General features: G+C 40.5%; 1 long non-coding RNA gene across 1 annotated transcript; it reads right to left on the bottom strand.

Annotated features, from left to right (window-relative positions):
• Positions 1-10,765: 10,765 nt before the first annotated feature.
• On the bottom strand, positions 10,766-22,106 carry LOC123462075. The gene is made up of 3 exons (XR_006638077.1): positions 22,052-22,106; positions 16,903-16,954; positions 10,766-10,861 (listed from the first exon to the last, which is right to left on the bottom strand). It is a non-coding gene; the product is annotated as an uncharacterized LOC123462075 (long non-coding RNA).
• Positions 22,107-24,387: the final 2,281 nt, after the last annotated feature.

The following is a 24,387-nucleotide window of genomic DNA, read 5'->3' as shown; positions in this document are numbered from 1 at the left end:
AGCTCCCTCTACTTTTAGACCTATGGTAATTTTGGAATTTGTACAGCTCCAAGGGAAGCCAGTTACCACAGAGTACATTTGAACATGCAAGCCCAAGATGATCAACGTCACTGAGCGCCCACATCCACAAGAGCCTCTGCTCTTTCAGCACACGGAGTTTCCACAGCTGAGCTTGATCTCACCACCAAACCTGCATCGCATGGCATACTTCTTTATTGTCATTACCACACATGCGCAAAGCGAGGGAATGTGTTGGGAGCCTTGTGCGCAGCATTCAGCCTCATGGCATCCCAGCTTTCTTCATTCTTTTCATGCTTTGACCTGGACTCCTTCCATGCCAGGCTTTCTCCAGTGCCTGCTTCTGGTTTTCTGAACCTTATGTCATAGCCCAGAAAATCTCTGCAGCTGATGACTCCACATCCTCACAAACTCTTCCACCTCAACTTCCTCCCAAGAATATAGACCCTACCTTGACTGTAGCCCCATTTTCCCAACCCTGAATATCTCATTTATTAAGTAACTTGATGCGGATGCACCAGAATTCTAGAATGGAAGCTACAGCTCTTTTTTCTACAAGCAAACTTCACAGAAAATTTAACCCAAGACAATAATTTTAAGAAACAAGAAGTTATGAGTCACAATTTAAAAGTGCAAGGGTAAAACATAGAATTCTGCTTATGCCAAAACATTCTCTCTGACTCAAACAGAAGCAGGGACTTGGTTTCAGCCACACTGGTTATGGAAAGGAGAACCTCTGTTATAAGTTGGAATGACCACAGGAAAATGAGCAATTGAGACATTAAAGTGATTATGCTTCATAAGTGTCTGAGACACAGAAGTGAATGTGAAAATTAAATCAATTATTCTAATATTTTACACTTAAAAAGGTTACATGTAATGATTCATGCTGTTGTGGGAGTGCTTAGAAAATTCCAACTTGTCCTTATAAAACAATCGGCTGAAGTGTTCCAAGTTAAGATTAGACATTATTTCAAAGCATTCTTACTGTCTACAAGTACACTAGGAAAATGGAATCATTTTGTCAGCTTTTGGGCTATAAGAAACTCCATTTGTTAGAGTCTACATAACCCAGTATTATTTGCAATCATAACAATAACTGGTATTTTTCAGGAAATCATTTCTTTTCCAGGAACTGAGCAAGAAAGGACTTTATGCTTTTTAGTTCTTATAACAACCCTAAGAGGGAAATACTATTGTTAGCCTCATTTTTCAGAAAGGGAACTATGTATCATCATGGTTAAAGTCTTGCACAATATTACTTAACTAGCATGTGAAGAATCAAGACTCAAAATATAATTTATCAATGTTTTAGCTTGATATTTTATTTCATTCGGGAGGGATCCAGTCTTTATCACTGATTTATACATGTTACCCTCTGCCAAAGCATGGAAGAAAGTACACAGAGTCAACAACAACAAAAAAAAGGTTCAAAAATGTATTCTTGGCTACAGAAATGAGACATTCCTCAGACCAATGTGAGACACTAAGACACACTGAACCATAGATACAATTATTTCAGAGAATACCAAGCAGGATCAGTGCTGAAGAAAACAAAAATCATTTAAATGCCCCTGGGCTACATCAAAAGCAAATGAGAATAACATCAAAGCACAAAATATTCATAAAACTCAAAAAATTCATAAAATCAAAGAAGAAGATTTTGAAAACATTCAGAAGAAAATCACCTTCCCTATAGCAGTGAGGACTGGAATTATATCCAGCTTCTCCCAAGAATCCATGCAAACAATAAGAGTGCAGTGAGATATTTCAGGTGTTGAGAGGAAAGTGTTAGTGAAACCATTGTGGTAGCTTGAATGGATGACCCCCAATAGATTCATGAGTTTTATTAATGCTTCTTGGATTTCCAACTGCCTGGCTACAAAAGCTTTCACTGTGGGCAGATCCTAGGGTGCAGCCCTAAGGTGTATTTGGGAGCAGATCTGAATTCCGGCCAAAGATAGGCAGGTTGCTTGAGCTCCGCCTGGGTTCCTGGAGTGTGCTTGCTCATGGAGCTGGTGGTGGTATTTCTCTTTGTGTGGACCTGTGGAAGGGAGACAGCTTCTTTCACCATGATGGAACTTCCCCTGAATTTGCACACTTCAATTAAATTCCATTCCTCCTATAAACTGTGTCTTGTCTTGAGGTTCATCCCAGCACCAAGAAGCTAACTGCAGCAACCTTCCATGTTAAGTTATCCATCAAAAGTACAGGATTTAAACTAGGCTCGGTTGCTCACGTCTTTAATCCCAGCACTAGGGAGGCAGAGGTAGGAGGGTTGCTGTGAGTTTGAGGCCACCCTGAGAATTCAGAGTGAATTCCAGGTCAGCCTGGGCTAGAATGAGACCTTACTTTGAAAAACAAAAACACACACACAAAAAAGCACAGGACTCTCTAAAACCAAAATTAGACAAGTTACCTCCATAGACCTGTCCATATAGATTCTTCAGAGAAAGGAAAATCCCATAGGTCAAAAACTCCAATCTACATTTTTAAAAAAGAGTATCAGAGAAAGCATAAATTAAAATAAAGCAAAACCTTCATATTTCTTATTTTTAATTGATATAACAGCTTTTTTCAAAATCATAGCAAATTATGTTTGATTGTGTTTGTGTGTGTGCATGCTTATTCATAAGTGACATTTATGAAAGCAATTTTACAGGATAGAAGAGAAAGGACTATGTGAGACTTTGTTATCATAAGTCAATTGTACTACTTGTGAAGTGATAAACATTACTTGAAAGTGGGACTAGGTTAGTAAATATATATGCATACATTGCAAACTATGACATCATGAACAAAGTTTTTTTTTTTTTCTTTTAAGAAACATAATAGATACAATCACAAAGGCAGGAGCCGCCTGAGTGACTGCAGCTCTCACTGCTCAAGCCAGAGCACCCAAGTTCGCTCTCCGAATGAACCTCACATAACAGAAGCCATGGTGGGCTTCTGTAATCCCAGATGCTGACAGTGGCTCAGGGCACAGAGACAGAATCTCCTGGGCAGGACAACAGCAGATGGTGTGATCCAGAGAGAGAGAAACCCTGCATCAAATGAGTTGGAAAGGCAAAGGCAGACCCAAAAAATTGTCATCTGGCCTTCAAACCCATGCCATGGCATAAGTGTGCATGCATTCACAGACCTGAGAACACATGCACACATATATACAAAAATAAAAACAGAAAACCCACAAAAGGAAAAATAAATGTGAAAGACCAAATTAGGAACAAAGTGTGTTCTGTAGCTGTTATACTTATTAACCCAAATGAGCTTAAAGTGAATATCCCCACTAAACCCTGAACATCAATGCCTGAAAGGACAGTGTTCATAATTTCCAAACTCTGAGAGCAGCCAAGATGTCCCTCTACCACTGGCCGGTTCTGAATGTACAGTGTAATACATCTGTAATGCCCCATTCATATTTTTGCTATCATGTCAGTTACTGCATGGGCAATAGACCAAAGAAGGGAAGAGTAAAATCAGAGACCAATTAAGTGCCCTAAGTAGTGGAAAAATAGGTAGAGAGAGAATTGTATGAAATATGAGATAATAACCAGGACTACTGGTCTTTGCCTTCAAAGTTTGCCCTTTTGGGGGGCTGGAGAGCTGCCTCAGCAGTTAAAGGTACTTGTTTGCAAAGCTTGTCAAGTCATGGTCAATAGTCAGCACCCAAATCAAGCTGGACACAGAGTGGGGCATGCATCTGAAACGCACCGGCCACTAGCCTGGTGTTCATTTGCAGTGGCAAGAAACCCTGTCTCAAGACAGGTGAAGAGTACAGACACCCTGAGGCTATGGTTTGATCTCCACATGTACACACCAAGTGTGATTTCCCTCCCACTGAGTGGGGCCTCTCATCCAATCAACAAGCAGTTGATTACCCCCATAGCATAAGTGTCACTGCCGCACCCACGGGTGCGTCTTGCCTGGCTGGTTGTTCAGACTGCAGATGACTTTTGTCCCCCAACAGCTTGCATAACACCTTCCAGCCCTATGGCGAATGTCTGGCAAGGAGATAGATGGCTTCCACCTCAGTTCCAACTTGATTGCTCACAGTTCTCACCCACCGCACCTGTGGTGTGTGCAGCAGTGGAGTCTTACCATCTCACTCTAGTGGGTAACCAAGCACTTTGTTTTGGGGGCCTCTTGGGCCACCACAATGCAAATTAAGTGCTCTGACTCCCACCACCACCCTACAATGGAGAGTCATAGCTGAGGATGCTTTTGATCCACCTCCCTGTGCACCTTCCCTTGTGATTTCCCCAGAGGAGCTCATCGCCATCGTTTTTATCTGTTAATATTTTTCTCTTTTTACTTTTTTACAAGACTACATCAAATGAGAGCTTGAAAAAAAATTGTAAAACTATCTGTATAATAAGATAAGAGCTCTGCAATTTTCAACCAGGTGGATACAGTGTCCCCACATAAGAAACTCACCTGCAGTCTTTATAAAAAGGATGTATAAAGCACATGCCAAAAGTCACTGGGCTTTACATGTCTCACAGCCATGATACCCCACTGAACTTTCTATGAGCACCCAGGATAACCTTAAGAAACTGCTTTTGGTTTCTTTTGTGAGCACAGTTCCTGTTTATTTTTAACCTAAATGAAATATATCCTGTCAGAGGGGGTTCAACTGATAGCTACAGGCTTTATTCTTGGGAAAGAAAAAAAAAAAGAGTACCTAGAGAGAATGCGTATGAATGCTTGATGTCCTTCCGTGCACGCCATAGGGTCCTGCCCTTCATGTGGGGTTATAACGTACATTCTGAAGAGGGGTATGTGAGTTTGCATCCAGAGAGGAGAAAAAGATCATCCTAATGAAAGCAGGGCGACCACTCTGCAGCCTTGGGAAAGATTCTGGACCCTCTAATGAGGATGCTGGGGTGCAGAAATAGTGTAACCCTTCACCTCCATCTACCTCACTTGTCAGTTTTTCAGTGCATTGGAGCAGTTCAGGAGAAAGTCTGAATTCAATGATAATACAAACAGGAACAGTTATATTTTCCCCTCTTTCTTCCAAAATGTCCCACTGAATCACTCCCCACTCTTTAATGACATGCTGGGAAGATCCTGTGACCTAATCCATTTGTCCCCCATGAGCAGTTTCCTGCCCATTATAAAACTCATTTTCAAGTACCTTAATGTCCTGCCCCATCTAAAACAAGATGCAAGTCTCATTTCTGATTCTAGCATGTTTGTCTTCTCCCCATTACCTGCTTCCACTGCCCTCTCCTGCCTCAGTCAAGCTTGGGCTTGGGACTTGCAATGGACCATGAACATGATCTCTTCCTCCACCTCTCCCTTCTCTTCTGACTCTTTCAGTACTATTACCTACAGAAGAGAGACTAGAGGGAGAGACAAGCATCTTTTCTCTATCGCCTTGGGTAGGTAAGACTGAACATCATGGCAGAGTGGGTATGATAAAACAGAACTGCTCACTCATGGTAGCTGAAAAGGGAAATGAGAGGCAGAGGGGCCCAGGAGCGAGAATACCTCATGAGTGACATTCATTCTCCAACCAGGCCCCACTGCTAAAGGGCTCTATCACCTCTCCTCTCGATAATACCCTCCTATTAGAAATCTATTATTGAATCCAACTGATAATCAATACAATAAATTAAAAATATTCATTAAGGGCTGGAGAGATGGCTTAGTGGTTCAGCAATTGCCTGTGAAGCCTAGGGACCCCAGTTCGAGGCTTGATTCCCCAGAACCCACGTAAGCCAGCTGTACAAGGTGGCACATGCGTCTGGAGTTTGTCTGCAGTGGCTGGAGGCCCTGGCACGCCCATTCTCTCTCTCTCTCTCTCTCTCTCTCTCTCTCTCTCTCTCTTTTTCTCTGTCACTCTCAAATAAATAAGTAAATATAAACAAACAAAAATATTCATTGACTTGGTCATAGCCCTTATCATCCAGTCACATAATTGGATCCACCAGCTAGAGACCAAGAATGAGGTTTTTGGAAGGAGACTTCATGTCCAGACCTTAACTGGCATGCAGGCTAGGTGTCAAGGAGGACACTAGCTGAGATCTAAAGGCTTTGGGGACATGGATGACAGTTACTCACATAAAGCCAACTTTATAACCAGTTACTGAGCCTCCCTGTGTTAGGGGGTATAGTGGTTTGAATAGATGGCCCCCAATATATTCAGTTGTTTATTTGTTTGTAGTTTACATCTGCTGGCTACCTGGCAATGTCACTGGGTGGATCTTTAGGTGTGGTGGTGGGTTTCAGATTTCAATCTAAAGATATGCAAAGTGTGCCTAGCTGGAGTTCCTGAAGTGTGGCTTTTGGCTTTTGGTTTGTGAGTCTCTCTCTGTTTGGGCCTGTGAAGGCAGGCCAGCTTCTTCTGCCATTATGGAACTTCCCCTGGATCTATAAGCTTCAATAAATATCCCTTCCTCCATAACTGTGCCTGGTCTGGAAGTTCATCTCAGTGAACCTGAAGCTGTCTCATACAGGGGGGCAAATACACACAGAGACTGCAAAATGGGCATTATTATTGGTGATTATTAGCAAAGCCCATTAGTGTGCCAGGCACTATGGTGAGTGATGGAGATATAGAAATGAAAAGAACTCAAGATGTTGGGGGAATTCTTTTGCAAAGCATTTGTCCTGGCATCTAAAGGTTGAGTGAAAACAAACAAAATCCCCAATCCTCCTCTTTCCTAAATGGATTTGTAATTGTATTCATTGGGAGCAAATTATGACACTGATAACTACAGTATAATGAACTGATGTTCTATTCAATTTTTATGGGGGACTTTTCAGTTTTTCCAATAAGCTATTAATCATGTTCATTTGGAGCCCAATTTCACCCCTACCCAGTATCCACAGAAAACTTGTGCTCATTGGAGAGACTCAAGTATACTTTCCCACTTCCCAGAACTAGTCTGCAGAAAGCCCCAAGCACTATACATCCCTTCCTCAGAACTATGGATAATTTCTCAGTGTTTGGAAACCCATGCAAATAATTACCTTTAAAGATATATCAAGTTATAGGAAAAATGAATAATATCCAAGAGGTACAATGTCATCAGTTCAATAAGTGAGCATTTCCTCTGGCAGGTGAATGCCTCCATTACTGAGTATCTTCCACCCAGGTCTGTCACATAAAGGCCTTTCATTTGCTTGTAGAATAATTTGTGTGAGTATATATATGCTTGTGGGGTGGCTTTTTCTAAGACATTGTCCCTTTGTACTAAGATCCTACAAACTTTGGAAACGTGTATAGATGATTTCTTATTAAAAAAAAAAAAAACTGCAGGAAGCTGAACATGGTGGCACATGCTTTTAATCCCAGCACTCTAGAGGCAGAAGTAGGAGGATCGCTGTGAGTTCAAGACCACCCTGAGACTACGTAGTGAATTTCAGATCAGCTTGGGCTAGAGTGAGACTCTACCTTGAAAAACCAAAAATGAAAAAAAAAAGGCCTAAGATGAGTGTGATAATTATGATTTTCTCAATTTCAATTGTATTATATTAAAAATACCTACAGCTAACAGTGTAGGCATGCTATGGCTCCACAAAGACTTCTGAGATGGGCTGGAGAGATGGCTTAGCGGTTAAGCGCTTGCCTGTGAAGCCTAAGGACCCCAGTTCGAGGCTCGGTTCCCCAGGTACCACGTTAGCCAGATGCACAAGGGGGCGCACGCGTCTGGAGTTCGTTTGCAGAGGCTGAAAGCCCTGGCTCGCCCATTCTTTCTCTCTCCCTCTATCTGTCTTTCTCTCTGTGTCTGTCGCTCTCAAATAATAAATAAATAAAAAATGGACAAAAAAAATATTAAAAAAAAGACTTCTGAGACTCTTCAGATAATCCCCTTCAGCATCTGCACAACCCAGAAATAATAATCTCCCTATTCTGAGCACAGAACTCAACCTCCATATTTTCTTTCTGTGGTTCTGCCATTTGAGACCCAGAATAATTTTAATCTATCTTATATGACAACCTGTCATAGACTTGACAGCATCTCTTATATTCCCAACCAAAGCATTTAAGCATGCCCAGCTTTTTAAAATAAAAATATGGCATGATTTTAAATATTTTTACTATTCTACTAACTTACCTTTGGTCTTGCCCACACCTCTAAGTCCCTCTTAATCAGGACAGTTGCAGTAGCTTTTTGGCTGGTTTTCTTATTTTCTTCATAAACTATAGCCTAAATAATATTTATTTGAAGTATAGATACTATAATTTATCCCCTTTTATTTATTTGAGACAGAGGGAGGAGAGAGAAATACACACACACACACACACACACACACACACACACGTAGAGAGAGAGAGAGAGAGAATGGATGCTCTGGCTTCTAGCCACTGCAAACGAACTCCAGACGCATGTGCCACCATGTGCATCTGGTTTACGTGGGACCTGGAGAATCAAACCTGGGTCCTTAGGCTTCACAGGCAAGGGCCGTAACCGCTAAGCCATCTCTCCAGCCCCATGTTGTCTTCCCTTTCACTTAAAATCTTTCAATAATTTCACATTTGGAACAAAATTCCTACTCCTTACCTCACTGTTTTGAAAGTTCTCCGAGTATGATAGACAACTGACCTGAAACAAAACGCCACCACTGTGGGGCAATCTTGTAACTCTTCTGTAGTGTATTCACACTGTTAGACAAGCACTTGTGTGGACTATATCCAGAGCAATGGTAAGTTGGATTTGTATTATGTTACAAAGCCTTAACCTCTGACATTGTAAATGTTTTATGAATATTTCAACCCCTTGTCAATCCCAAATCTTCTGACATAGAGTTTAACTTTTTCCACTATTATAACCATGTAAAAATGTAAATGCATTTTCAATCTTTTCATCAGAGAAGGATATCTTCTACTCGTTCTGAATGAACTCACAGTAATAAGACCACAAATGAAAGTGGAGTTATATTTTCTGCTACAGCATCTAATCTAGCAAATTTTACTCTGGAATTCATATACCTCTAAAACCTTGAAATTCTGTGTGTGGGGACAGAGAGCAGTAATTCACCTATGGCAGCCTGTTCCACTCCTTCTATCACTTGCTTAGTATAATGAAGTGTGGTCACTGGCCCACCTTCCGAGATAGACTGTAAAAGCAGAGTTCATCTCTGTCTACCTGCCTTTAGTTCTAACCCCAGGGCTAGCATCAGAGCTAGCTAGTTCTTGGTACTCAATCGGTGGTTTGTTTGCTTTTTTTTAATCACAATAAATTTATGAAAGGCGACTCAACCTTCCTTTGTGGAAATCTCTGTCTGCGCCACAGAAGCCAACTGGAAAGACGGCACGTGTTGCAGTTTGTTATTCATCCTTATTCACTCACTGCAACTACTTCCTGAGCTCTGAGAGCCCCCGCCGTACAAAGCCTGGAGAATCAGTGCAGGGTATGCACGCCAGAGTGCTGGACTTCGCGTACTTCAGTCCAGTGCTGGAGACATATACCTCAAACCAATAATCATAGAGATGTGCAATTACAGATGTTATAAAGGGGAAATGCAAAGGAGTCAAACTTAATGATGGGTGCTTGGGAGGGCAACCTGGAGAAAGTGGTGAATGATGCTTCAGCTGAGAGCTAAAGCATGAAAAGCAGTTAACTGAAAAGAAATTCAGCATGGCCCAGCACAAGGCTCCTGTGCTTCTCACAGGCTAGGTTTACTTGGAGACTTTCTCAGGGGCGGGGTTCTGGATAGCAGCTTATCCCCAAAGATGGCTTCTATTGCTTCCTTTCCTCTTTGTATCCACATGTCACTTCCTTCTCTGTGAGAAGTTCATTGATCTTCAGCTACACTAAATAATTGGATGAGACAGAATTACGCCATGCTATGTTTGCTAGATGGAAGGGCCCTAAGTGACCTGGCCTATGAGTGAGAGGAGTCACCCTGGATGTCCAGTTCATGTGAGCCTTCTGATGACCCCAGGCCCTACAAGCATTTAATTATAGTTGCATGAGAGATCCCACCAAAAATTTGTAACTTAAGCCGTAAGCTCCATCACCCATTGAACCATGACAGAACAATAATAACAATAACTTATCTGTAAGCTAATGGTATTAAAGTATTTGGTATACTGAAACAGTTAACCAGAACTTTTGCCTTCAATGAACATGTTAAGCCCATGCTAGGAGCTTAGCCCAAGGAACTAGGTTCCTATCAGCTGTTAAGGCCTCTTGCAAACAACATTTATTCAAGCATTCTTACTCTGACATCAGAAAAGAAAAATAGCTTGGTTCTTCCAATGGATCAGCTCATGTATGACACCTTCCTACATCCTTGACTAGAAAAAGGTAGGTTCAAATTTCTCTAACAGGGCCCCCACACTGACTCTATCAGAGACTCTACCAGTTTCCGCCGGGATTTTCATAGTTTCCAAACCTTCCAGAAAAGTCCAGCTCCAAGGTATCTCCTGATGGATAACATTGCTGCCAGTTCCCTCTTGGTTTTTAGGATTCAGTCGCTGCCAGAAAAGACTCACCTTCAGGGGCTATTTTGTCCTTTGGATAAGTTCAAAGTGTCAAGCAAAGGAGGTGCAAAGAGGAAATGAAGAAACATGTCTTGAAGTTGGTGTTCTTGTTCCCACATCATGTTTTATTAATATTCGTGTTAGCGTCATTGCCTATCTTCCCAAGCTTGCACACAACCTAGGGTGTTTATGCCTTCACTCACTAGCTCAGCCATTAGCAAAGCCATCCAGTTCCTGAAAGCTGAGCGCAGGTGGTCGCAAGTACAGCAGGATGCTGGGGCTCAGAAAAGCAGGATACATAAGCTTTAGTGATTGCTAAAAATACATTCCCTGGGAGAACTGTCCTCCGTCTGTCAGGAGCGGATACAAGTATCTACCGATTCAGCACTTGTAAGAAAGGCCCTGTAGAACAAAGGAAGGGGTGGACAAACAGGAATGAAGGAAATTTATTAATGGGGAAAAGATAGTAAGTACAGAATAACGCTGCTTCTATTTATTCAAGTAATTGGCAACCTACTTTACCTGGATAATGATTGTTGCCTCAAAATGCGATTTCAGCTCCACAAAGCAGTACAACTTCAGTTCTGTCATGCCTTGTTGTCATGCTTCATTGGGAGTAAGTAATTCAACTTCTCTTACAAAATCACAGGCCATTAAAGAAACTAAAAGTGAGCTCTACAGCAGAATTACCCATTTTATGTGATAGTCTTTGCATTATATTACTATATGGTTATGTGAGTGGCCCAAGTTCATATTTTCCATCAGCAGCTGACTCGCTGCTCTGAAAGTTATTCATTACAAATATATTTTGACACGTTAGAAACATGTCAATATTAAAAGGATGTACATTTATAAGAGTGCATGAAAGTGATTCTAATTTGATTAGTAGAAGACCGCCTTGGCACCCGCCAGGATATAGAGACTCTAATCAAGCAATACTCTTAGCAAATACTGACATGTTTGTTATGTGAAAAGTCATGATCTCAGTATTACCTAGATGTACTTGTTGGAATGTGCATGTGTGTGCATGTATGTGGAGGTTGGACTTCAATGTCAGGTGTCTTTCTCCATCACTCTTTCGCCATGTTATTCTTTTTTTAAAGATGACATCTCTCGTTCAACCTGGAGCTCACCAATTTGGCTAGAATACCTGGTCAGTGAGTCTTAGAAATCTTCCTGTCTCTGCCTCTCCTGCTCTGGGATTACAGGCACATGCCACAATTTTTGACTTTTTTTTTTAAATTTTTTATTTATTTATTTGAGAGCAACAGACACAGAGAGAAAGACAGATAGAGGGAGAGAGAGAAAACGGGCGTGCCAGGGCTTCCAGCCTCTGCAAACGAACTCCAGACGCGTGCGCCCCCTTGTGCATCTGGCTAATGTGGGACCTGGGGAACCGAGCCTCGAACCAGGGTCCTTAGGCTTCACAGGCAAGCGCTTAACCACTAAGCCATCTCTCCAGCCCCGATTTCTGACTTTTACATGGGTGATGGAGATGCAAACTAAGGACCTCAAGTTCATGTGGCAAGCAGTGAGATATCTCTCCAGCCCATTATCTATATGTTAATTCATTTAGTCCTTTAAAATCCACAGGAAGTTTATACTATTATAACCCCACTTAATAAATGAAGAAAATGAGACATAAAGGTTAAACACATCAACTAAGGTTATGGGATTAGTAACTGCCAGTCACAAGTTTTGAACAACATCAATGTAGTGCAAACATACAAGTGTTTAATCAAGTGTTTAAACAAGTGCCCCCCCAGTTTAAAGGAAAGTGTCTATATATGCCAATTTCAGTCTCATTTTTATCCTAAAAATATCATAACTTCCTTTCCAATAAATAGAGTCTTCACATACATTCTTTTTAAAAATATTTTAAGTAAGAGACAGAGAATGGGCACATCAGGACCTCCATCCACTGCAAATGAACTCCAGACACATGCAACTCCTTGTACATATGGCTTATATGGGTACTGAGGAATGGGTTCTTTGGCTTTGCAGGAAAGTGCCTTAACCACTGAGCAATCTCTCTAGCTCCATTCAAAGACACTCTCATCTTCATATTTCACATCATTCTGAGAATTATGGCAGGAATGATTATTCCAAATTACAGACAAAGGAATTCAGCAATCACCCATAACTTTCTTATATTTATAGGAAGAAAAACAACACACATACACACACACACACACACACACATATAGACTACAAATAAATATTAAAATAACAATTCATTTAAAAAAGAAAGCAAAAACAATAAAAATGGTCAATATGGATGGATATTTCAAAGAGGAAGCACATGACAAGCAAACCTATGAAGTCACATTAAAATTATCACTGAGCAGGGAAATGCAAATTAAGGCCAGAATAGGGTACCAATTTCCATGCTTTTTCAGGGAAAATGTAAAAATATATCTATGCCAAGTGTTAGAGATAAAATATAGCAATAGGATCTATATTCTACTGATGGAAATTTGAATTTGGAAAAATTTGACATCATATACTAAACATATAAAGTTGAAATTCATATATTCTGTGACCCAGAAATTTTATTCCTGCATATATTCTTAAAAATATATTCTTCTCCATCTATAGGACATGTATATTAAGTATTTCTATCAGCATTTTTCACAATAATGTCTAGAGACAAACAAATTTTCATCAAAACAAGATTGGATTATTGTGTAAACATTCAATCAATGGAATGCTGACTAACTTGACTAATATTCTTTTTTTATGTTTATTTATTTATTTGAAAGTGACAGACAGAGAAAGAGGCAGAGAGAGAAAGAGAATGGGCACGCCAGGGCCTCCAGCCACTGCGAATGAACTCCAGACGCATGTGCCTCCTTGTGCATCTAGCTAACGTGGGTCCTGGAGAATCGAGCCTCGAACCTGGGTCCTTAGGCTTCACAGGCAAGCGCTTAACCACTAAGCAATCTCTCCAGCCCACTAGTATTCTTTTAAATATTTTTATCTTTCTAGCTAGTTAGCTGGCTATCTTTGAGGGGCCACATACCAGGATCTCTTGCTACTGCAAACAAGCACCAGATTCTTGTGCCAGAACTTGTGTCGAGTTTTCGGTGAGTATTGAGGAATAAAACCCAGGCTGGCATACTTTTCAATCAAGCACCTTTAACCACTGAGCCATCTTCCTACTTGGACTAATCTCAATGACATAATACTAAGTAACCCAAAAAAAACAAACCCCCAAGGTAAATAAACCTCTAGAAAAAGTAAAACAAGAGAATGAGAAGGAAGAAATGTGGGAGAAAGAGAGAGAGAGATGCACAGGATACTGGAGACATTCCATACTGGTCAAGTGTCAGACCAAATTCTAAAATGGCCCCCAGGGCCCACACACGTATAATCTCCTCACCTGAAAGGTGCGTCCTTTAACTATTATAACATGGCAATGGGCTGTCAATCCAGTAATTAAGTTATATTAAATGGCAAAATTGAAGGAGTTTTTAAAGATGCAATTAAAGTCCCTAATTATAATAGACTTTAATCAAAAGATATATTTTGTGAGCTGGCCAAACTGAGTCATCTGGGCTTTTACAAGAAGATTGAGCAGTTAAGAGACTTAAAAAAGCAGAAATCCTTTCTCTCTCTGGCTTCTGTGAATTCTACAGCCTCGAGAGAGCAAATTCAGTTAACCGCCTGCAGTAGCGTTCCTTGCCAACTTTTGAGAGATCACAGCCTGTGAAAAACACTGGCTTAGCCTTGTGAGAAACAGCAGGAGACAGCTAACTCATGGCCAGACTCTTGGCCCTCAGAACCTGTGAGGAAGGATACAGGTGCTCTTTAAACCTGCCAGATTTGTGGAAATTGTTTTGTAGAAGTAGAAAACTAAGCTAATACAGGCAGAGGTTTTTGTCAAAATCTTAGCTTTTGTTCAAAAATGTAGTTCATCAATATTAAGATACTGATCAGTAATTCTGCAAAGAGAAGAAAGCCAGTTACAAATCAATCATAAGATTAAGTCATGGACAATGATTAATTTATTTCTGTATGACTATAATAAAAATGAAGAGGGTTAAGAAAATGAAAAGAGCCATGAAAGCTTAGGTCTTCTCCCCTCCTTGGGCCAGGAACACAGGTTAGAACCTCCCACCCAGTAAACTATCATTCTTCCTCCTTCTCCTTCTCATTATTATTATTATTATTATTATCATCATCATTACAATTTTAATTGTATGACATTATGGACTATAGTGTGACAATTTGATACATGCTTACAGTATGCAATGAATGATCAAGTCAGAGCACTTGATATTTCTATTTCTTTAAACATTTTTAAAGTTTTTTATAAATTTACAATAATTACACATACCTATTTATGGGTTACAGTGTGATGTTTCCTATGTACTGATCAAATAAAGGTAACTAATGTTTCCTTGTCTTTATTAGTAGCTTATGTTTGTATCCTTCAATCTCTTCTCTTCCAATTATTCATAACCTACGTGATATGTAATCATGAATTGTATTCACTCTATTGTTTGGAACTTTTAGCCAACCTTGATTCCCCTTCCTTGCCACTGTTCCTAGCCTTCAGCAATCAGTATGATACTTTCCAATCAACATTTTTATCTCTCCACATGAAAAAGAACATGTGGCATTTGTCTTTCTGTGTCCAACTTATGTGATGTCACATAATGATCTTCAGTTCCAACCATTTTGATACTGATAAGATACCATTCTTTTTATGTCTGGATAATAGTCCATGGTGCATGTGCACCACATTCTTATTATCAATGGATTTGTTGTTGAGCATTCATGTTTATTCAATTATTAGTATAGCTGCTAGGAGGAAGAATATAGAGGTTTGTCAGAAGACTGAAAAATAGACCTACCACATGATGTCCTCATGGGTATGAATTCAAAGGAAATTGTAACAGCATGTCAGAGACACCTGTACCACCACTTGTGTTTCCTGCTGTAACAGGCTGCCCTCTTATTCAAACTTTAAATGCCTAAAGTTCTTTTAAAAAGCTCAGAATTCTATTCATTCTCTGAAATCTTGAGTGACTTTACCCACCTCTCCCAATGGCCAGTCTTTCTGACCATTATTGCTATCCTTACAGAAGCATCTATGGAGAAGTACCCTATGATGCCCAGACCATCAGCTCAGACTGCATGTTGGATGCATTTGCAAAGTTAATTCTATTTTCTTTTGATAAGCTACAGCAATTCAGATTCCTCCTCAGACTTATTTGTGCTATATAAAAAGCATGACAAGGAAAAATAATAGGGACAATATGCCCAAATTCCTGTGGGGTATGCCCTTACTTAAGGAAACTGGGAGAATTATATGACAGTTCCTTAAAGACCATGGCATGTCCTTCAGGACTTCTAATGACCTTGAGAGAGAGGCTATAAAAACTATCCAAAATGTGGCTTGTACAAAGACCTCTCCTAGCTAGCTAGGATTTCAGTGCTGGAAATGAACTGACTGGTTCCAACCTCTTCTATTTAGAGAAGACAGTAGTCTTGGTGGGTAATAAGGGAGGCAGAATGTGTACCACAGAGAAATCAAAATGAGTAAGCCATGGGAACTAGAGGGCAGGTATGAGATGATAACATGTACTATAGAGAAACAGTGGTTTAATTCAGTAGGACTAACACAGAAGCCTAGGAGCTGATGACCAGAAGTGCTGGAGAGTTTCTAAGTCACCGTGATGGTAGCAGCAGAGAAGTGATGCCCGCTGCTGGGGGATGACCAGACACCAAGACACCTCAGGTGACCACAAACATACTTTATCTTTTCATGGCTTCTCCGTTGATTCTAAATGCAATCTTCTATTACTTGAGATAGCACTGGAGGACCTCTGATCCTGTCTCTTGTAAGATACTGCCTGATTCTATCAGGAAGAGTGTGGGCTCTGGACCTAGATTGCATGAGCTTTGAAGTAAGCTCCTTCACTTCCCTGCCATCTGTGACATGGGGAAATGAGGTGCTTTAACGTAAAATGACCTTCATAGACTCATGTGTTTGAATACTTTGTCCTTACTTCTGGAAGGCTGTGGAACTGTTAGGAGGTGGAGCCTTGCTGGAGAAACTGTGTCACTGGCGCCAGCCCCAGCCTAGCCAGCCCTCTCGATGACCTCTCTGCTAATGTGGGCGTGTCGTGCAGGCCATCTACTCCTGCCACATTTTCCCTGTTGTGGTCATGATAAGTTTCCCTCAAAACTGCAAGCTGAAAATAAACCATGTCCTTCCTTCAGCTGCTTCTGGTCAGGAATTTTGCCTCAGCAATGAGAATGTAACCAACATAATTACTATAAGTACTGAGAACAACTCTTGGGGCTAAGTGACTACAGATTTTTTTTTTTTTTTGCTGGATTAGTGAACTTATCTAGAGAGGAAGTCTCCTTTCCCAAAACTTCCTTCTGTGGGAAAGGACATCAATCAATGTAACATTCCCATCTCTGCTTACCTCTGTCTTCCTCACTCAGTAACTCATAGTCTACAGTGGTATGGAGTGGTGCCTGTAAATGGAGAACACATCAGTCAAGTTAGGTTTAAGTCTGAATAAGCTAAAGGTCATCTCGATCCCTTAAATCAAAATCCAAGGTAAGGAGTCCAAGGAAAGAATGATGTCTCCAGGGCCCTGGCCTCCTTGGCACCAACAAAAATGATAGATTTCTCTCCATCTTCTGAACAGCATTGTCTTATTTTCAATTGTTTCTGAACCAAGTGAAGAAAATTGGTGATATTCTTAATATTCTTCAAGTTTCCAAGTGAAGAGTTCTCAGGGAAGGTGCCAATACATGGAAGGGTTATAAAGAATTCCCCACTTGTATACACATCACTGAGAGAATCCAGAGCAGATTTATATGTTGTATACTAGTATACTAATCTCTCTCTCTCTAAATAGATGTAGATAGACAGACAGATAGATAGATAGATAGATAGATAGATAGATAGATAGATATAGATATAGATATATATGTAGAGAGAGAGAATCTGAATGCACTCCTTTAAGCAGTATCACATAATAGCTTCTATTCTGAAATACTTTTATACTGAGTGGGAGTCAGATCTTAATGTTTATACTTTAGCAGAGGGTTTATTTTGTTATATTGTTATTGAAACTGACTATTCTCTAATATACTGTTTTAACATTTATAAAATGTCCATTTTTAGCAAAATCACACCTGTGTAACTATAGCATATTGGTGTGGAGGAGGGTTACATTTCAAGTTGCTATAATGAAAAGTAAGAAAATCAAAGATTTTAGATCTGGAAAAACGCTCACACATTATTGAGCTGTTATAAATGAGAAAACTGAGGCAGAGAGAGAGAGGACACGTTCCTGTTCACTCAGATGGGTTACAGAACTGTGAAGGTCCAGTGACTTCCGGTCCATTTTACTTTCTGACATGGAAAAGCACATAAGCCTCTGCTCCCTCCCACTGCCCACTTTCCCCACAATCAAGTAAGTGAGGAAATCAATGAGGTGTGTTCTTGAACTCTGTACGCCTCGCTATTCCATCTGCAAGCTGAAAATAAGAATATGTCCCCCTGCAAAGCTATTAGTGAGATTAGACAAGTATAATATATTAGTTCCCATTTTATTGCTGGGACAAAATATCTGACAAAAAATCATTTTAATGGTAGAAGGGTTTATTTAAGCTGACAGTTCCAGGTTACCATCCGTCATGGTGAAGAAGGCATGGCATCGGGAGCTTGAAGAAGGGCTGGTCACATTTGGCATAGTGAGGAAGCAGAGAATCGTGAACGTTGGCACTCAGCCAGCTCTCCCTTTGATACAGTCCAGGACCCCAGCCAGTGAAATGTGCTGCCCACAGTTAAGGCAGGTCTACCCGCCTTAATTAACCTAATCTAAATAATCCCTCACAGATGATTCTAGGTCCTTTCAAGTTGAGAATCGATGTAAACTATTACATATGGTAATACTCTCTGTGATGCAATCAATAATGCACAGCAGGGTATGTGCCCATTCATTGTTTTTATAAAAAGAAGACTCCATGTAACAAGTTGGAAGTATTAATCATTAAGAGAAAGTAATGAAATCACTCTTCATTTGTTCATTTATTCAATTGAGATTAAAGAGCAAATATTGAATTTGTGGCAAGGACTATGTTGAGCTCTTCAAATAAACGTGTAAATAAATGACCAAAGAATCTATTGAAAGCAAACGTTTAGCAGTGCAAATTTGAAGTGAGAAGATTGACTAGTTAGCTCATCATTAAGTGTGGGTGACGGGAAATTGATAAACATTTCTTCTTGGAAACGACTTCTGAGCTTGGCTTTTACAGAGCTTGACTTTTACAAAGTTTTTTTTGTTTTGTTTTGTTGGTTTTTTTTTTTGTTTTTTTGTTTTTTTTTCCTGAGTTAGAGTCTTGCTCTAGCCCAGGATGACCTGGAATTCACTATGTAGTCTCAAGCTGGCCTCAAACTTATAGTGATCATCCTACCTCTGCTTCCCAAGTGCTGGGATTAAAGGCATGTGCCGTCACACCTGGTTTAGTGAACTATTTTATTGACAGTTTCCATAAATATAAATAATACACCGTGATCATAATTTCTGCCCTCCCTTTTGCCGCTCCAAACCCTCCCTCTATTGAATCCCTTCTTCTTTCTAACTAGTTACTCTTCTATTTTGATGTCATCATCTTTTTTCTCCTGTCATGCAGGCCTTGTGTAGGCAGCATCAGCCACTTTGAGGGTATGAACATCAAAGCCACTCCTCCCCTTCCTTTGGCTCTTCTAATCTTTCCAACATTGCTTCCAAAACGATCCCTTGAACCTTATAGGGTGTGATAGAGATGTCTCCTTTAGTGCTGAGCATTCCAGGCTTTTAAAGCTATCTACAACTATGACAGATAGAAGGTGTTTCCCAAAAGAAGGGATCACATGTGCAGAGGTACTGAAGCAAGAAAATCCATGTCCTCCTGGGCGTGGTGGCTCACACCTTTAATCCCAGCACTCGGGAGGCACAGGTAGGAAGATCACCATGAGTTCAAGGCCACCCTGAGACATGGTGAATTTCAGGTCAGCCTGAGCTAGAGTGAAACCCTACCTTGAAAAAAAAAAGAAAAAAGAAAGAAAAAGAAAAAGAAATAAATAAATAAAAGAAAACCCATGTCCTTCATTGGAAACAATAATACCCAAGAGCATGGAGAGCGGGGTAACCTGGTTAGGAAGCGCAACAACGAGAACAGGATGACCCATGCCTGCTGATGAAAGGTTTTCTGCAGTCAGTTTTTTCAATGCTTTTCATCAATGAGAAACAGAGCAAGGTTGCCTTTGGTGTGAGATGAGGAAAAGAAGCAAATTTGGTGAGGAAGGAAGCAGGAAAGTTAGGAAATGAAGCCAGTATCACAGGCTATCCACCAACATCTCTTCTGTCTTCTTACATAAGGATAGAATTTTGTCCTAGACCCAAGGCTTTCCAGAATGGAGCATACCCTTCACTGAGGCAAACAATCTCCATTCTCCCAGCCATCCAGCCATCCCCTTGCACTGTAGTGAGGCCATGTGACTAACCTTGTCCAAAGGATGTGTGTTCAAATTACATGTGGGACTTCTGGGTTTCACACTTAAGAAAAAAATGACACATATATATGTATATATGTATGCATATATATGTACTTATATACATACATATATATATATATATTCTCCCATACATTTTACAACATAGTCCTATTTAAATAATTTCTGTATATTTTCATAGTAAATTTCCTTTTTGTATTATTTATCCTCCTACACTAGCAGTTTAAATAATCACCCCACAGGACAGCCTGCACTTCCTGAGTAGAATAGCTTTTGTCATATTGATTAAAAACCCAAAGTACATCTATAAATCAGGGGAGTCACTTAACATTCACATTAACATCCATTAACGTTAGGCTGTCTCATATACTAAAATACATATCTCCAGTATAAAATGTACATGAAGTAAAAGAATTCAAGTCAGTTAATGTGTTTGTAGTTTCTTAGTGGTGTTCTGTTACTGGTCAGATGACGTAGACAGAGGAAAAGCACCGGCCTGATTGACTAGCATCCAAAATAGTTCAAGTGGTTAGTGCTTGAATACCTGCTATGCACTGTATCCAAGATCAAAGGGGTGCAAAAATAAATAAGATGTAATGTTGCTCTGATGCTGATAAAAGCAAAGAATCCTAGGAGACTGCCAGTGTAAGGAGATAAATTCCTTATGATGAATGGACCTCTTAATCTTTCCCTAGTGCATGGTCCCTCGTCTCCTTCCCCTTCCTCTCTCTTTCCCCAGGATCTCATTCCAGTCTCTGTCTCCTTTCTTCCTCTCTCTCTCTCGAGGTCCCACTCTCCTAATGTTAAGTGTTAAAAGCATTAATTAAAAAACTAATCTAAAACAAATCTACTTCCTGAAGGGACTTTGGAAAAAATGGAAGGGCTGAGCTGACGAGAGGGCAAAAGGGGCATTTCAGGGAAAGCTTGTTACCATGGGTGATGGAAGAACAATCCAGTGAGTGGAACTGGGAAGCAGGATGTGAAGAAGATATGCTTCTGGACTGAAATATGTTGCTTCCAAATTCAGGTGTGGAAATCAAAGCCCATAAATGTCATAACTTCATAAATGTATTCAAAGTGCACACTTTTAACCCCAGCACTCAGGAGGCTTAGGCAGGAGAACCACTGTGAGTGCAAGGCCAGCCCAAGGTTAGAGACTTAGCTCAAGGTCAGCCTAGGCTAGAATGAGATCCTACCTTGGGCGGGGGCAGGGGATTAAAAAGTGTCTTTAAGAGGTAATTCAGGTGAAGTGAGGCCATCAGGGCAAGCACAATCCAACATGATTGTGCTCCTTATAGGAACTCACACAGGAAAAAAAAAAAGGAGCAAGTGATATACAGAGGATGGTCACCTAAAAATCAAGAGGTATCAAAAGAGGCCAACCCTGCTGACATCTTCACTGCAAACATCTAGCCCCCAGAATTTTGAAAAAAAAAAAAAAGAAAGAAAGAAATTGCTATTACTCAAACTATCCAACCTATCATGCTTCATTGTGGTCCTCTACCAAACTCAGACAAGTTGTCAACAGGGTTATAGAACCATTACATCATTGTGAATCCTTACATTAACTCTGAAAGGTACACAGTAGTGTGTGCATTTAAGGAAACTGGGGATCATCAGGTGAAAGCCGTACGTTAAAGAACTATTGAGAACTTAGGCCATGGCACACATGTTTTCATATGCTATGGTGTAGATATTTTCCATATTACTAAAAATCTGAATGTATCCACTTAAGTGTGCACCTCTCAAATTGGAATACGCTAACTAGGGAATCTGTACATTTTAGACTGATGCATCTTGAACAACTGAAAATGATCAACATCATGTTAACATGATCACGCAATCTAGTGTTCATCTGAGACAGCCAAACATTTTCATAGGTGAGAATATGTCTGTGGCCTGTCCTGGACCCTGGAAAGGCAGTATGAACCTAGGTGGACTTCCTAGAGAGGAATTTTTCACTTTCCTGGAGCCCAAAAACTATGGAAGACAGGGCAGCAGGGCTCATCCATCCCTAGTCTTGGATCTGAGAGCATGAAGCAGATGATGGTTTTAATGCTTACCTCAGAGAGTGTTGAAGGAGGAAAAGAGCTGCACCACTCCAGAAACACTAGTGACAGTTTCTATGGTTTGGAAAAGAAAAAGTGAAAAGTTCTATTTGTTTTATGCATAGATTATCCATCATTTCTTCATAATAATCTTTAGGATATGTACAATCATATCAAGACATTAAGGCTTTAAGTTAGCATGGTGGAATTAAAACTGAGTTAGTAGTTACCTATGAGATTTAAAACAAAGGAATAATTCAAGAGTGTTGAGGTTCCCTTACCTAACCCTGCCACAAACACTTAGAGCCCCACCATATCTTAGTCATGTGAAAGGATGGATCACAGATCTAAGTTCAGGCCTGCAATTTAAATCCCAGCTCCAACGTTTATTAGAGCTAAGGTAAGTGACAAAAATGGCATTGATGATAACATACTTTGAGCACTTTTTGGAGACTTCATGATGACATGTTTAAAGTAACTGGTCCACATTCAAGACACTAAAAATGGACACTTAGAGCTGGAGAGATGGCTTAGCGGTTAAGCGCTTGCCTGTGAAGACTAAGGACCCCAGTTCGAGGCTCGGTTCCCCAGGACCCACGTTAGCCAGATGCACAAGGGGGCGCACACATCTGGAGTTTGTTTGCAGTGGCTGGAAGCCCTGGCGCGCCCATTCTCTCTTTCCCTCTATCTGTCTTTCTCTCTGTGTCTGTCGCTCTCAAATAAATAAATAAACAAAGATATTAAAAATTTAAAAAATAAATTAATTAAAAAAATGGACACTTAATGTTCTTAGAAGCTATTATTGAAGTGAGCCTCTTTGAGAGCTCTTAGGCAGGCAAGACTCGGGAACTTGGGTGTTGGGGTCTCAGTGGTCACCAAGGCTCTACTGAGTCAGTGGCTCTGGATTCTTCATCTTTGTGGACTGAAAAACTTTATAGATGTGAAAGATGAGTCTAAACGGAAATAGTGGAGTGGAGAAGATGGTTCAGTGGTTAAAGTATAGAGAAAAGGCTTATATTAAGTTCATTGAGAAGCAACAGAAACAAAAGTAAAAAGTGTTCTGAAACAGAGAAGAGATCCTCGAAAATGAGCTGCCAAGTTGCATTCTGGACCAGGGGTTCAGATATGTCAGAGAACAAAGAGAGTCATTTGATTGGTCCAAAGGAGAGTCCACCAGTCTGGATAGGACCTTCAGTTGGATCTGGGTCTTTTCCTCCCCTTCCCTCTTCAGAAGTGAGTCAGTCCTGCTGCCTGAAAAAATTTGAATTCCTAGATTTTTCTTATCCAGGGCTAGCACTTGGTGTCCGCAAGGCTTCATTATCCACTTGGGGGACTACAGGCCTGAGTTCTGACTTTAGACTATTCTTACAGGATGTTCTCGCAAGATGTTACTATTGTTTGTCCGGGACAAGCAGATATTTTTGTTGTTGTTGCTCATGCGGATCTGTGACCCTAACTAACTGCATGCACAATGGAATTGCCTTGTTCCTCATTCTTTTTATTATTAACTTCCTAGGGTTACCATTAAAAGCAAAATACCACAAGCTGGATGGCCCAAGACAGCAGAGATTTATTACACACAATTTTAGAGGCTAGAACTTCAAAATCAAATTGTCATGAGTTCTGGTTCTCTCTTCAGAGTTCTGAGGAAGAGTATGTATCATACCAATGATGGCTGGCAATCTGCAGTGTCCCTTGGCTTATAGATACATAGCCCTAGTCTCTGCTTCCATGATCTCATGGCACTCTTCCTATATCTCTGTGTCTCCATTGGCCATCTCCTCTCTATGTCTCTCTCCTTTTCTTATAAGGGCATCATCTATATTAGATAAGGGCCCAGCCTACATTAACATGACTCCATATTAACTGATTCAATCTGCAACACTATTTCCAAAAAGGTCACGTGAATGGATCTGTATTTTAGAGTTAGGGGAGGGGCAAAATTCAAGTCACAACAGGATCTTATGTTCAGCTTCTCAGCTTTAACACAAACCAGCCAAGTGTTCTTCAATGAGGTGCTGCCTCTGCTCCCCAAAGAATTTGTGTATAAGTGGAGATAGTGCTACCTGCTTCCATAATTGCCCTCAGAAGCAAGAGACACTGTGAGGGTTCTGTGTGAATGACAGAACACCATGTAATTGAAACTTAGCCATAAGCATTCCTGGGGTGATTGATGCACAGTATTCCAACACCTGGCCTCATCTTACCAGCCAGTTCCTCCAGCTCCCTTGAACCAGCTCTAATGTCCCACAATCCCTTGCCTGCCTCCAGCAATACCAAATAGGGTACTTTAAGTCTCATTCCTTCTCTGGACTCTGAACTAAATTATGCTTGAAAATGATTGGGCCTCA

The sequence above is a fragment of the Jaculus jaculus genome, chromosome 7 (assembly GCF_020740685.1).
Source record: "Jaculus jaculus isolate mJacJac1 chromosome 7, mJacJac1.mat.Y.cur, whole genome shotgun sequence".
Lineage (NCBI taxonomy): Eukaryota > Metazoa > Chordata > Mammalia > Rodentia > Dipodidae > Jaculus > Jaculus jaculus.
Note: the sequence above shows the minus strand (reverse complement) of the source record. Positions and strands in the feature narration are given on the sequence as shown.